Here is a 15,375-nt window from a genome sequence, read left to right on the forward strand (position 1 = left end):
AAGACCACATCATCAGCATACGCCAGGCATTCATGTTCCTTGTAGAAAAGCGTTTCGGACCTATTATGTTTGAAAATATTATGTTTGAAAAATTACAATGAAATGAACAAAGACTAAAAGTTGAAATAATATGAAACACCATTTGTAAACACAACAAATGCGCTAATGCGTATAACAAGAAACCTAGTATAAAACGTAATTAGTAAACAGTTTCGTGCTTGTGGAAAGATGCGCCGGAACAACTGTACGTACATATTGTACTTATTGTTTATTACTTAATCTCGTATAGTATAAATGTATAACCAGTGGTGTCATGGCAAAATTATCAGTGCGGGAACGCAGTGCCGAAACGCACTGCTAATTTTTGTTTACAAAGCCTAAATTCTCTATTATTTTTTTTTCTTTTCTTAACCAGTGCGGGAACGGCGTTCCCACGCGTTCCCACACCATGACACCACTGTGTATAACATAATATCTAACATATGTATTTGGAAGTTCAAACATATATTTTTGATCTATATATTGCAGACAGGCTTGAGCCGTCCCGTGAAAATTTCATTTTATATCACCGCATCGGTGGTTCAGTGGTAGAATGCTCGCCTGCCACGCGGGCGGCCCGGGTTCGATTCCCGGCCGATGCACTACTTTTTTGTTTTATTTCCAATATTTATATATTTTGTCTCTATGGTACAGCTTATAATGTATAATTTCATAATTTGACCAATGGTGCCTTCTTTAATTTGTGGTCTAACTATTTTTATACGATTCTTTTAATTTCGAAAAGACGAACCCACTATACAGGGTGTAACAAAAATACAGGTCATAAATTAAACCACATATTCTGGGACCACAAATAGTTCGAATGAACCTAACTTACCTTAGTACAAATATGCACACAAAAGAAGTTACAGCCCTTTGAAGTTACAAAATGAAAATCGATTTTTTTGAATATATTGAAAACCATTAGAGATTTTTTGTTGAAAATGGACATGTGGCATTCTTATGGAAAGAACATGTTAACGAAAAATTATAGTGAAATTTGTGCACCCCATAAACATTATATGGGGGTTTTGTTCCCTTAAACCTCCCCAAACTTTTGTGTCCGTTCCAAATAAATTATTATTGTGGTGCCATTAGTTAAACTCAATATTTTTAAAACTTTTTTGCCTCTTAGTATTTTTTCGATAAGGCAGCTTTTATCGAGTTGCGGCTTCTTTTTTAATATGTTTACATAAAAAGTTTATGAGGGTTTTGTTCCTTTAAACCCCCCAAATGCTTGTGTACGTTCCAATTAAACTATTACTGCGGTACCATTAGTTAAACACAGTGTTTTTAAAACTTTTTTGCCTCTTTGTTTTTTTTTTATAAAGCATATTTTATCGAGATGTGGCTTCTTTTTTAATGCGGTTCAAAATATACTTAAAAATGTCAATCATAAATAAATTTTCATATTATTACCAAGTCTCCATAATCGTACTTTACCATATACAAATATGTGGTGGATTTGACAAATACATATTCAAATATCTCGATAAAAACTGACTTTTAGAAAAAGTACTAAGAGACAAAAAAGGTTTTAAAAACTTGTGTTTAACTAATGGCGCTACAATAATAATTAAATTGAAACGTACACAAAAGTTTGGGGGGTTGAAAGGAATTAAACCCCCATAAAATTTTTATGGGGTCTCCAAATTTCATTATCATTTTTTCTTAAAATACTACTGCCATAAGAATACCACATGTCCATTTTCAATAAAAAATCTCTAATAGTTTTCGATATATTGGAAAAAACCCATTTTCATTTTGTAACTTCAAAGGCTGTAACTTTTTTTCCGTGCACATTTGTACTAAGGTAAGTTAGGTTCAATCGAACTATTTTTGGTCCCAGAATATGCGATTAAATTTATGACCTGTATTTTTGTTACACCCTGTATTATTATGTACAAAGTTATAGTTTATTTTATTTACTTATTCCTTTTGTTCCTTTAAATAAATTACTTTTATGAAAGAATCTAAGATTTTATTATACGATAATTGGGTAAATATCACCAAAATAGGACAACCATAAGATCCAACTGATAATAATTCTAAATCTAGTAATTATTTGATCTAGGGATGGGAAAAACCTACCGGTTTAAACCTAAAACCGGTTTTTTTACTTCGCAATAACCGGTTCTACCGGTTGTTTTTTTATCCCGGTTATAACCGGTTTTTTCTTTTTAAAGTAAAAACCGGTTATTAGGTTTTTACGGTGATTAGGATTAGGTTAGGTATTATTTTAGATCCCAATCATAATTATTATTCTCAAGTAATTATTCCAAACAAAACCATAATTCAAATTTTATTTTATTTTATAAATACAGAAGCAAACTGAAAGTGCAATCTCACATCAACCAGAAACATTTATTAAGTTTTATTATAATATTTCCTTGAAAAGGTATTTGTAATCACAACATTTACATAAGAAGTCACCTGGTTGAATTAGACGCAAACATCATCTATTTTTCACACTTAACTCTTGACATTGAAAGTGGGTGAATGACTTTTTCTGATTACCAAAAATAATGCTCTGACTATGAATATCGAATTACTGATTACGAATACGAATCTCCAAGAATTTCCCTACGTTTTCAAAACGATACACCCATACAGGAAGTATTAAATGAGTTAAAATGTATCTATTCTACAAATATACAAACGTGTTAAAAGTAATGCATGATAAATTTTTTTTGATGGTAGTAAAAATAAAAGATAAATTGCATTATCCAATTTATTTTTAAGTAAAATATTTATGTTGATATTATTTTTTTAAATCCCATTTCTTGTAACCTATTGGATTAAAAAAACCGAAAACCGGTTTTTCCAAAAACCGGTTTTTTTGGCCGGTTATAACCGCCAGGTTAAACCGTAAGCAAAAAAAACCGGTATAACCGAAAACCGGTGTTTTGTCAAAAACCGCCATCCCTAATTTGATCTACATCCTGTCTGGAGCCGTCCCATCAAAATCTCATACCCAACATCGCATCGGTGGTTCAGTGGTAGAATGCTCGCCTGCCACGCGGGCGGCCCGGGTTCGATTCCCGGCCGATGCATAACCATTTTATTACAAAATGTATTTCTTTTATCAAATTAGATCAACTTTCAAATTAGTACCCTTTCAGACTAAGACACTGGTATCTGACACCGGCACACCGGTGTCCGCCACTGGTGTTGAATTGAAGCAAAGCATTGGGTGCGTTCGGACGACCACAGCGGCTGGACAGCTGAGCCAGCAGTAGCTGTCAGATGTCACCGCTGGAAGCCAGCCGCTGAGAGATTTACTAAGCTTTCCCTATCACGGCTGGATACAACCACTCGCCACTCAGCCGATTCCTGCTGACCGCCAGCCGCTATGGTCGTCCGAACGCACCCATTGTTAAGCCACTAAAATCAGCCAGACACTCAAACTGGCTCGTCTATAGTCGTTCATTTACAACAATGCTTTGCTGGCGGTGGCGGACACCGGTGTCAGACACTATTGTCTTAGTCTGAAAGGGTACTTGTATTATAAAGCATATCTTAAGTAATAAAGTTTTTGACGAGTAAAGCCAAGCGTCCACAGACCCGCATCGTACGCAACGGATTTTAGTTTGCCTTACAATGATTAGTCCAGGGCGCATCTGTTTTGAGAAGGACGTTGGGAGGTGACTCAAATTTTTTTGCAGAAATTGCTTGAAAATAAATCAAATAATAATATTCGAGTTATCCTCCCTCTCAAAAAGGTCCGGAACATTGTTTAAATAATCAAAATGTCAAAAATTGAAGGAAAAATTCGATTTTTTTCTTCGTTTTTTGATTATAACTTTAAAAGTATTCATTTTCGAGAAAAGTTGTACTGACATAAAAGTTGCGTAATTAAATTTCCTACAACATAAAATTGGTTAAAAATTTAAAAAATAGTCACCTTAGTTGCAAAATAGCAATAATTGCGAAAAAAAAAACATACAAAAACAAGTATTCGCATTTTACGTTTTTCAACCATTTATGCTACACTTAGGACCTTCATATTTCACCCAGAAAACCTTTATGATATAGTAAAATAATACTGTAAATTTCTTTAACATCGGTTTAATAGATATTGCAAAATAAATTTTGCATTCCAGCTTTCGCAAAAAAAATTCATTTTTTCAAAATGTTACAGGACTGAAAATAAAGCAGATAGCAAGTTGAATTTTTTTTTGCTTATAGAGTGTACTGTACCTTTCATTTGAAATTTTCAAAATTAAAATCGATTAATTACCACGGCGTCAGAAAATTTTTGAAATAAACAATAATTTTTGGTGCTACGCGCAGGACAGCGGTGTTCGATTCACACAAGTTGATTTCCACCAAAATTTCTTCCAATCTTTATCTAATATATTATTTTCTTTCTCTATATTTTGTTGTATTTTAATATTTTAATTCCACAAAAATCAAACTAATTTTATTATTGTTTGTGAAATATTGTTTAAACAATTGCATATGTTCAAAAATAATACTTTTGTTATTTAAATTTAAGTTAAAATATATGAACAAAGAAAATTTTTGCTAATAAAAGTGTTATTTCAAAGGATAGAGTATGTGTTTTTATTTTGCAATAAACAAATTTATTTATTTATATCGAAATGTAATAAAAATTAAAATGTATCAATCATTATCAAAGGTCATTGGAATGCCCAATCAGAGCAAACTATCCGCTGTCCTGCGCGTAGCACCAATAATTAATGTTTATTTAAAAAATATCCTGACGCCGTGGTGTTAATCGATTTTAATTTTTCAAAATTGCAAATGAAAGGTACAGTACACTTCTATACGCAAAAAAAATTTTTAACTTGCTATCTGCTTTATTTTCAGTCCTGTAACATTTTGAAAAAATGAATTTTTTTTACGAAAGGTGGATTGCAAAATTTATTTTGCAAAATCTATTGAACCGATCTTAATGAAATTTACAGTATTGTTTTACTGTATTATAAAATTTTTCAGGGTGAAATATGAAGGTCCTAAGTGTAGCATAAATGGTTGAAAAACGTAAAATACGAATACTTGTTAATGTATGTTTTTTTCACAATTATTGCTATTTTGCAACAAGGGTGACTATTTTTTAAATTTTTAGCCAATTCTATATTGTAGAAAATCTAATTATGCAACTTTTATGTCCGTACAACTTTTCTCGGAAATGAATACTTTTAAAGTTATAATAAAAAAACCAAGAAAAAAATCAAATTTTTCCTTAATTTTTTGACATTTTGTTTATTTAAACAATGTTCCGGACCTTTTTGAGAGGGAGGATAACTCAAATATTATTATTTGATTTATTTTTAAGCAATTTTTGCAAAAAAATTTGAGTCACCCCTCAACGTCCAAATGTACTAATATTTTTACAGATGCGCCCTGGTCTAGATTGCCGATAATGCGATCCGTACGATGCGGATCAGTGGACGCGGATACATAAGTTTCTGTACAACGCAAACTAAAATCCGTTGCGTACGATGCGTCCGATGCGTACGATGCGGGTCTGTGGACTCTTGCCTTAAAACTACCTTTTTGTTATATTTTTTTATCTAGGTAGTACGAGTACGACGTACGACTTATAATAATGTATAACTTGACCGGTGGTGCAACCTTCTGAGGAAAGGATTTAATACATTTTTCTATTTCTACGCGGATGATTTCTTGCATCTCTGCACGTTGACCATTGATTGCATTATTTTGAAGGATCTAACTTTGAAGGAATCAAAAAAGGCCGTCCACAACATTTTTACAGCAAATTCTACAGTTTTTTGGTCACATGATTCGCAGAGGTGACGATAATTTAAAGAAATTAGTTGTTTCTATAAACATTCCGTGGAGACGACCAAGATGACGGTAACCAACCAGCGGGTCACTCTGCGAATCCCTTAGACCAGCGGAAAATATAGAAAAGGAGAAAAATTTTAGGTGAATTTGAGGAAATCATGGTCTTCAGTAATATGGAAACAACAGGAGAGAGACAGAGAGAGAGAGGAAGGGGAGGGAGAGACCTAAATTTTTTCTGGTCTCTAATTATGCTATTTTGTAAGTTAATTTCTCAACGTTTCATCGTTTCCTTTTGCGTGTTCAATTTTAGGTCCGCTGCTGCTGCTTCATATATTTCTGGTATAATTTCCTTGTGACTAAGATCTTCATGCAATTACTTGCGAAAACAAGTGCACTTATTTTTTTACCGTCATTCAGTCACCACATCTCGACATTTTCTCACTAATTTCTCTACTAGTCTGATCAGATATAGGAATAAATTATTCAAATGATAAATAGCAAACTAGTCTTAATTTTGTTGTTTTAAACAGAACTGGGGATTAACAGACTAAGATCATTATAAACTTTATTTTAGAATTTTTGAAAACGTTTTCTGGACTGGAAATCTAAACGTAAAAACAAAATATAAAATATAATTTTCATTACAACCAAAATTGTGGTTTCATTTCATATAAAATAATACCTAAGGTCTTTATGAAGTTCAAATATTTTTGACCTACATACTGCAGACTGGCTTGGGCCGTCCCATCAAAATCCCATTTTTTTACATCGCATCGGTGGTTCAGTGGTAGAATGCTCGCCTGCCACGCGGGCGGCCCGGGTTCGATTCCCGGCCGATGCAATAAGTTTTTGGACCTTTTTTTGATACGATTCTTTACTTTGCTATTCCTTCTACCCTTCTCCTTTCTACCATTCTAGCTTCTACCCTTTCGTTGTCATTTGGTTTACTATCTCATATTCGTGAGAAACTTATAACTCTAAATCTTGTTATTATTTGATCGACATCCTGGCTAGAGCCGTCCCATCAAAATCCCATTTTTTACATAGCATTGGTGGTTCAGTGGTAGAATGCTCGCCTGCCACGCGGGCGGCCCGGGTTCGATTCCCGGCCGATGCAATAAGTTTTTGGAACTTTTTTGATACGATTCTTTACTTTGCTATTCCTTCTACCCTTCTCCTTTCTACCATTCTAGCTTCTACCCTTTCGTTGTCATTTGGTTTACTATCTCATATTCGTGAGAAACTTATAACTCTAAATCTTGTTATTATTTGATCGACATCCTGGCTAGAGCCGTCCCATCAAAATCCCATTTTTTACATAGCATCGGTGGTTCAGTGGTAGAATGCTCGCCTGCCACGCGGGCGGCCCGGGTTCGATTCCCGGCCGATGCAATAAGTTTTTGGAACTTTTTTGATACGATTCTTTACTTTGCTATTCCTTCTACCCTTCTCCTTTCTACCATTCTAGCTTCTACCCTTTCGTTGTCATTTGGTTTACTATCTCATATTCGTGAGAAACTTATAACTCTAAGGGCCGGTTGTTCGAACGCGAATCAACAATGATCATTATCAAATAATTAATTACTGTCAATGTCAACTTTAAAAACATAATTAATTACAATTCTGAGACTATAATCAATTAATATAACAATAATTATTAACATAATTAATAATAAATCTCATAATTGTAATTAATTATGTTTTCAGCAACCCAAACAAAGTTGACATTGACAGTTTTGGTGACAGTAATTAAATATTTGATAATGATCATTGTTGATTAGCGTTCGAACAACCGGCCCTAAATCTTGTTATTATTTGATCGACATCCTGGCTAGAGCCGTCCCATCAAAATCCCATTTTTTACATAGCATCGGTGGTTCAGTGGTAGAATGCTCGCCTGCCACGCGGGCGGCCCGGGTTCGATTCCCGGCCGATGCAATAAGTTTTTGGAACTTTTTTGATACGATTCTTTACTTTGCTATTACTTCTAACCTTCTCCTTTCTACCATTCTAGCTTCTACCCTTTCGTCGTCATTTGGTTTAATATCTCATATTTGTGAGAAACTTATAACTCTAAATCTAGTTATTATTTGATCGACATCCTGGCTAGAGCCGTCCCATCAAAATCCCATTTTTTACATAGCATCGGTGGTTCAGTGGTAGAATGCTCGCCTGCCACGCGGGCGGCCCGGGTTCGATTCCCGGCCGATGCAATAAGTTTTTGGAACTTTTTTGATACGATTCTTTACTTTGCTATTACTTCTAACCTTCTCCTTTCTACCATTCTAGCTTCTACCCTTTCGTCGTCATTTGGTTTAATATCTCATATTTGTGAGAAACTTATAACTCTAAATCTAGTTATTATTTGATCGACATCCTGGCTAGAGCCGTCCCATCAAAATCCCATTTTTTACGTAGCATCGGTGGTTCAGTGGTAGAATGCTCGCCTGCCACGCGGGCGGCCCGGGTTCGATTCCCGGCCGATGCAATAAGTTTTTGGAACTTTTTTGATACGATTCTTTACTTTGCTATTACTTCTAACCTTCTCCTTTCTACCATTCTAGCTTCTACCCTTTCGGCCACGGGCGTAGCCAGGTTTTAGTTTCGGAGGGGGTTCAAAAAAAATAAAACGACTAAAACTACATAAAATAACCTTTATGTTCATGATAAAAATTTGAAACATGTTAATATCTTAACTTTTCGGGGGGGGGGGTTTGAACCTCCAAAACCCCCCCCCCTGGCTACGCCCGTGCTTTCGGCGTCATTTGGTTTAATATCGCATATTCGTCAGAAACCTATAACTCTAAGGGCCGGTTGTTCGAACGCTAATCAACAATGATCACTATCAAATATTTAATTACTGTCACAACTGTCAATGTCAACTTTGATTGGGTTGCTAAAAACATAATTATTGATTACAATTATGAAATTAGTTAATCATTTATGTTATAATTGTTATGTTAATTGATTAACTAATCTCATAATTATAATCAATTATGTTTTCAGCAACCCAACCAAAGTTGACATTGACAGTTGGTGACAGTAATTAAATATTTGATAGTGATCATTGTTGATTAGCGTTCTAAATCTTGTTATTATTTGATCGACATCCTGGCTAGAGCCGTCCCATCAAAATCTCATTTTTAACATAGCATCGGTGGTTCAGTGGTAGAATGCTCGCCTGCCACGCGGGCGGCCCGGGTTCGATTCCCGGCCGATGCACATTTTTTTTGTCTTGAAAGTTTTAAAACAGTTACACATCTCTGGATTACCTGCTCTATATAATATGTACATTATGTTTAAACACTTGATAAACGGGTTTACAAGCAACATAAATGTTTAAATTATAATTCATAATTATAATTTAAACATATTAAAGTCAGAATTTGGTATTAATTTTTGAAAGTAAATTAAATATAAGACCAAATACTTACGATGTCGGGATAGTATCACGAGGTTTTTTCCTGGTTTTCCCTCGTGATTTACTATGGAATCTCTAACGCGAGAATTTTACTGTCATCGTTGCATTTGGTTGTATTTTTAAAGACAGATCAAACATGCTATGATTTTTTTGTGACGGATATTCTTGAGTTGGGATTGATTTCATGTAATCGAATTAACTATCTTTTAGTAAAGTCGTCCCAGGAACGCAACTCATAAATATTGGCGATATCATTTTAAAGTATTCTACTTTAAAATGTATAATATACGTCTGAATTGCCAATATAAATGAGTCAGATTAAATAAATTATTAGAAGAATGTTTTACCTACCAACAACATTTTTGTTTAATTTAGTAATATTTTGTATTTTGGCAACGACACCCTATTTGGGCGTCGAAACGTAAATAAAATTATTTTTTCAATTTAATTGTGGCTTATTTCCCATCTAAATAGTTAATCGTACTTCAGAAAAACATAAATTCCCTGTTGACTTTTAAATCGTTTATAAAATTTTTGCCATCTCTGTTATTGAGGGTTCTATGAAAAATATCAAATTTCAAATAGTTTATGTAAACTTCATGGTGGTCAAAATTGTTATGGATGGAATCACTTTTGAGTTAGAATAGTAGACCAGGGTAATAAGACAAAAATATACCCAGTTCATGACACTTCAACAGCCAGGGTACTGAAGCGTTTTTTCGACAGGTAATAGCTATAAGAACAAATTGTAACTATTTCCTGCGTAGGATGTGGCAGCCATTTTTATTTATAAACAATTTAGTTTCAAAAAACGGCCTTTTTTCCTTTTTTTTATTAATGGGAAACAGTAAAACAGTTTTCTTAGTACAGACATCTTCGAGAGAATGGTAAAAGCTTTAAAATGGCGTATTACAAAGTTTAATACACTGATTTTTGTTAATATAATTGCGAAAAAAGGTCGAAAAAAACTAATTTCACAATAACTATTGAAAAAAAAATTGGTGTACAGCCTTGAAAAAACTAATTTCGCAATAACTATTGTAAAAATAAGTGTACAGCTTTGAAATTTTTGAAGTTATACTTTTTTACCGGCGATATGAGGGTGAATTTTTATATGTTAAAACCTATGATCCCGGCGCATGCGCATTATAACTTTGTTCTGATTGGATGTTCAAATGACATCTCAAAAATTATTCAATATGGCGGCTGTTGCACAGCTGTAGTTAGATTATTTATGGTTGTTGCGTTTTAAAATTTGTGTGAAAAGAAACAACAAACAAAAGTTAGTTAATAGTTATACTGCCTTTTTAAATAGTTTTCATATACCTATATTTTTGGACTTTTGGACTATTTTGGACAAGGAAAACTCATTCTAATTTGGTAAGTAGTTTTTATTATAATCATATTGTAATTATACATTTGGATTAGGTTGAAATACAGTAGAGCGTCGATTATCCGAACTAATTGGGGGACATAGGTGTTCGGAAAACCGATTTGTTCGGATAATCGAACTACAATATATTGATACATATTTATAGTCATACATATTTATCCACAAGTGAATAAAAGCCATATTTATATACCTACATATTTATTTATATCTTGATAATGACAAATAGCAACTAAACAAAAAAGTGCAGTCTTTGCAACAACATAATTATTTTTGGATACAATATTGAAGAAAATTGAAGATATTTTAAGCGTCAATTACTAACGCTTGCTCGGTATTCGAGTGCGGGACGCGGGAGTCGATAGTTCGAATAAGCGGTCGTTCGGTTGACCGACGTTCGGATAATCGACGCTCTACTGTACATTTATTTTCTCAAGAATGGGGATTTTAGAGAGAAATCCTAATTTAGGTCCGATTTTTATTTTTAAATTATGATTTTTTGGCGTAGATTTATTTATCTAGTAGGTATGTAATGCTTTGATATACATACTTAATTTGACTACCAACAAAAGTTCTACCAATCTTCATCTAATATATTGTTTTCTTACTGTTTTGTTATATTTTAATATTTTCTTCCACAAAATTTAAACTACATAATTTAATTATATTCAAAACAACTGTCAAACAGTAAAACGTTCAGTTACCCTATTTTTCCACATGACAAATAATGTGGAATTGGACGAGTGAGTCTAGGCTTCGATTACGAATCAAAGCGAAATTCACGGGTTCAATTCCCGATGCAAGTTTTTATTTTTTTATTCTTTTATGCATTTTATGATTGTAAGTATATTTGTTATATAATTTTTTTTTTCAGAAAATGCGTATTTATAATTTTTGCCAACAATTATTATCGTTCAGAAATCATTTTTTCTTTGTGGCATTTTTCAATGTGTTTGTGTGCGTTTTATTCTTTTATTTTTTTAAATTTTATAAGTCTTAAAAATCACATAATATGTAGTAGAAGTATAACTTCTTACGTGCGTACAAAGTACACACACATTCTTTTTTTTTTCAAATGAGGATTCTTTGGTGCTTAGTATGTGACAAAAATTTCAAAGCCATTCAGTCAATTCTTTAAATTTTATTCAAATTGTTTATCCCAGAGAGCTTCTTTTTGCAATAACATAAGTCAAAAAAAAAATAATGTTAGAACCATTCAACAGGTGTCAAATAAAAGAGCATGAACTAAACTTTCAAATTGGTTTAAAAAAAGTAAATAAAAACTGCATTTATTAGTAATAAATAATTATGCAAAAGTATCGTCAACTTTTCCTTATAGACTTTTTGAATAACTTTTTTCAAAAAAATGTATTTTTTTACCGTTTTTAGGTGCACAACTACCAAGTAACGTTATGTATAAGATAATTGATGAAAAATTGTAACAAATATATATAATTTATTATACAAAAAAATAAAAAGTTTATAAAGAAAAATTGAACATACTTTTGCATAATTATTTATTACTAATAAATGCATTGTTTATTCACTTTTTTAAACCAATTTGAAAGTTTAGCTCATGCTTTTTCATTTGACACCTGTAGAATGCTTCTGACATTATTTTTTCTGACTTATATTATTGCAAAAAAAGTACTCTGGCATAAACAATTTGAATAAAATTTAAACAATTGAAGGAATCGCTTTGAAATTTTTGTCACATATTAAGCACCAAAGAACCCTCATTTGACAAAAATTTCAAAGCTTTACACTTATTTTTACAATATTTATTGTGAAATTGTTTTTTTTTTTTAATTTCTACTTATATTTCTACTTTTAATTTCTACTTTTAATTACTTTTCGTAATTATATTAACAATAAATGAGTGTATTAATAGTCCAGTCGGGTTAGACGAATAACAGGCCTAACCTTGCATTAGGAGCTGCCCCAAATTTTATTTTTCTAGTTTTTAGGGAGGGTCAATATTAGTATAAATTTAAAATCTCGACTGAATTCCACTGTTGCGTTAGCCGCCATCTTGATTTTAAACGAGAACCGTTTTTGCTCAATATCTCCGCCATTTTCAATTTTTTGACAAAAAGTGTAGAAACTGAAATTGTTGAAAATACGATTTTCTATAATTTCATTTATTATAATTTTTTTCGTGCGGTCGATATTTTCCGAGTTATGAGGGGAAATAGCGACAGTTGGAGCATAATTATTGAATTATTGAATTATCTCGTTTATTATTAGTTTTACAACAAATATGTACCTGTACAAAAATTAAGAGAATTAAATTCTACACAATTTTGATCTCTTTCATTTTTTTGCTAAAATTAATATATAAGGTAGTACGTATGCGGTAATGGCGCGAGCGTAAGACCGGATTGATTTTATAGCAATTGTTTTTGTTCAATATCTACGCCATTTTCAACTAAAATTGTTCAAAATATAATTTCCTACAATTTATTTTTAACAATTTTTTTCATGCGGTTGATATTTTCCGAGTTACATGGGAAAATAGTAAAAAGTGATGGGGGAGCATAATTATTGAATTGAATTTTGTATCCGAGCTGCCCCAAATTTTATAATTATATCCTTTAGGAGAGATCGATAGTAGTGTAAATTTAAAATCTCGACTGAATTCCGCGGTTGCATTAGCCGCCATATTGATTTTAAATGAGAACGGTTGTTGCTTAATATCTCCGCCATTTTCAACTTTTCGACATAAATGGTGGGAAAGAAAATTGTTGGAAATGCAATTTCATAAAATTTCTTTGGCACAATTTTTTTATACGATCAATATTCTACGAGTTAAGGTGGAAAATAATGGAAGCGGAGGGGATGCATAACTATTGAATTGTCTCATTTATTATTAACTTTACGACATAATTGTACATAAACAAAAATAAAGAGAATTATATTTTATACAATTTTTGACACTTCCAATGAAACATCAACCAAACTAAATATATAAAAGACCTAAAAGGACATTATATACATTAAGTTCACTTAATATTATTAACTAGCGGGTTTTATTGGTTGAATTTGTCTGTCGATATTTTAAGTTTTATGTCAGCTAATATATCGTGATGTTCCAACAATTTTTCTTTTAAATTTTGGACCCTGTTGGGGGGAATTTTCCCATTCCCCCCCCCTTGTAGACCCGCCACTGGTTCTCTCGAAAAATTGTAGTAAATCGTAATTGCAACAATTTCAGTTCTTACACTTTTTGTCGAAAAGTTGAAAATGGCGGAGATATTGAACAAAAACAATTGCTACGAAATCAATCAGGTCTTACGCTTGCACCTTTAGCACATACGTACTACCTTAAATATTGATTTTATCAAAAAAAAATTAACGGCATCAAAATTGTACAAAATTTAATTCTCTTCATTTTTGTATAGGTAAATATTTGTTGTAAAACTAATAATAAACGAGATAATTCAATAATTCAATAATTATGCTACAACTGTCACTATTTTCCCCACATAACTCGGAAAATATCGACCGCACGAAAAAAATTATAATAAATGAAATTATAGAAAATCGCATTTTCAACAATTTCAGTTTCTACACTTTTTGTCAAAAAATTGAAAATGGCGGAGATATTGAAAAAAACGGTTCTCGTTTAAAATCAAGATAGCGGCTAACGCAACGGTGGAATTCAGTCGAGATTTTAAATTTATACTAATATTGACCCTCCCTAAAGATTAGAAAAATAAAATTTGGGGCATCTCCTAATGCAAGGTCAAATGCTATCCCGACTGGGCTATAAACTTTGTAATACGCCATTTTAAAGCTTTTTCCATTTTCTCGAAGATGTTTTTACTAATAACGCCGTGTTTCACGGTTTTCCATTGATTTGAAAAAAAAAAGAAAAAAGGCCGTTTTTTGACATTAAATTGTTTATAAATAAAAATGGCCGCCAGATCCTACGCAGGAAATAGTTACAATTTGTTCTTATAGGTATTACCTGGAGAAAAAACGCTTCAGTACCCTGGCTGTTGAAGTGTCAGTAAACGTCAATCTTAGTGTACTCTCTTAAATTGGGCCAAACGATGTATTTTCGTCGTTTACGTCGCGTCGCTGGATGAGCATCGTGAAAATTATATTTACGAGATGATAGCTATTTCAAAGTGGTACCAGAGAACAAGGACCACAGAGAAACGACACAACCGCACTAAAAACGTGTACCGTTTTTGAAGACGCATGCGCGAACCTGGTTGCTTTAAGTATCACCATTGTTTATCTACACATTGGTCTAGTTATACAATGGTATCACCAGCATGCTAATTCTGTCCCTCCTGGTTGTTTTACAATAGTCCGTAGGCGTGTATGGTAAATACTCGACTTAAAAGTTTGTTTGAGCACTTATATAATTATAATAGTTAAAATGTCTGGTTACTCGTATGTGTTTCACGGATGTTCATCTGCGACAGGAAGAGAAATAAGTTTATTTAGATTTGGTAATAATAATAACAGGTAATTGTAATTGCTTTGTAATTTTTACATAAATATTAGTTATTACGTATCTAATAGTCTTAATTTGACTTGATTAAATATTATTGATAATAAATCATGACGAAAGTGATTCATTTTCTTGAATTTAATTACCCCTACGTAATGCATAAAAAACTAAACTTCGCTCTGCCAAGCAAGGGATATTTCAAATTAAAAATATTAAATTTGGTGTCAGACGCAAGTCTACGAAGGGTCAGCCAGGTCAAAAATTCAACAGATGTTTTCCGTATGT

General features: G+C 32.6%; 9 non-coding genes across 9 annotated transcripts; all 9 read left to right on the forward strand.

The window, feature by feature from the left end:
- The first annotated feature begins 570 nt into the window (after nt 1-570).
- Nucleotides 571-641, forward strand: Trnag-gcc (transfer RNA glycine (anticodon GCC)). The gene has a single exon. It is a non-coding gene; the product is annotated as a tRNA-Gly (tRNA).
- Nucleotides 642-3,021: 2,380 nt separating this feature from the next.
- Nucleotides 3,022-3,092, forward strand: Trnag-gcc (transfer RNA glycine (anticodon GCC)). The gene has a single exon. It is a non-coding gene; the product is annotated as a tRNA-Gly (tRNA).
- A 3,492-nt stretch (nt 3,093-6,584) lies between these two features.
- On the forward strand, nt 6,585-6,655 carry Trnag-gcc (transfer RNA glycine (anticodon GCC)). Its single transcript has one exon. It is a non-coding gene; the product is annotated as a tRNA-Gly (tRNA).
- A 205-nt stretch (nt 6,656-6,860) lies between these two features.
- On the forward strand, nt 6,861-6,931 carry Trnag-gcc (transfer RNA glycine (anticodon GCC)). Its single transcript has one exon. It is a non-coding gene; the product is annotated as a tRNA-Gly (tRNA).
- A 204-nt stretch (nt 6,932-7,135) lies between these two features.
- On the forward strand, nt 7,136-7,206 carry Trnag-gcc (transfer RNA glycine (anticodon GCC)). The gene has a single exon. It is a non-coding gene; the product is annotated as a tRNA-Gly (tRNA).
- A 475-nt stretch (nt 7,207-7,681) lies between these two features.
- Nucleotides 7,682-7,752, forward strand: Trnag-gcc (transfer RNA glycine (anticodon GCC)). Its single transcript has one exon. It is a non-coding gene; the product is annotated as a tRNA-Gly (tRNA).
- Nucleotides 7,753-7,956: 204 nt separating this feature from the next.
- Trnag-gcc (transfer RNA glycine (anticodon GCC)) lies at nt 7,957-8,027 on the forward strand. Its single transcript has one exon. It is a non-coding gene; the product is annotated as a tRNA-Gly (tRNA).
- A 204-nt stretch (nt 8,028-8,231) lies between these two features.
- Nucleotides 8,232-8,302, forward strand: Trnag-gcc (transfer RNA glycine (anticodon GCC)). Its single transcript has one exon. It is a non-coding gene; the product is annotated as a tRNA-Gly (tRNA).
- A 663-nt stretch (nt 8,303-8,965) lies between these two features.
- On the forward strand, nt 8,966-9,036 carry Trnag-gcc (transfer RNA glycine (anticodon GCC)). Its single transcript has one exon. It is a non-coding gene; the product is annotated as a tRNA-Gly (tRNA).
- Nucleotides 9,037-15,375: the final 6,339 nt, after the last annotated feature.

Source organism: Diabrotica virgifera, chromosome 5, assembly GCF_917563875.1.
Source record: "Diabrotica virgifera virgifera chromosome 5, PGI_DIABVI_V3a".
In the NCBI taxonomy this organism is placed as follows: domain Eukaryota; kingdom Metazoa; phylum Arthropoda; class Insecta; order Coleoptera; family Chrysomelidae; genus Diabrotica; species Diabrotica virgifera.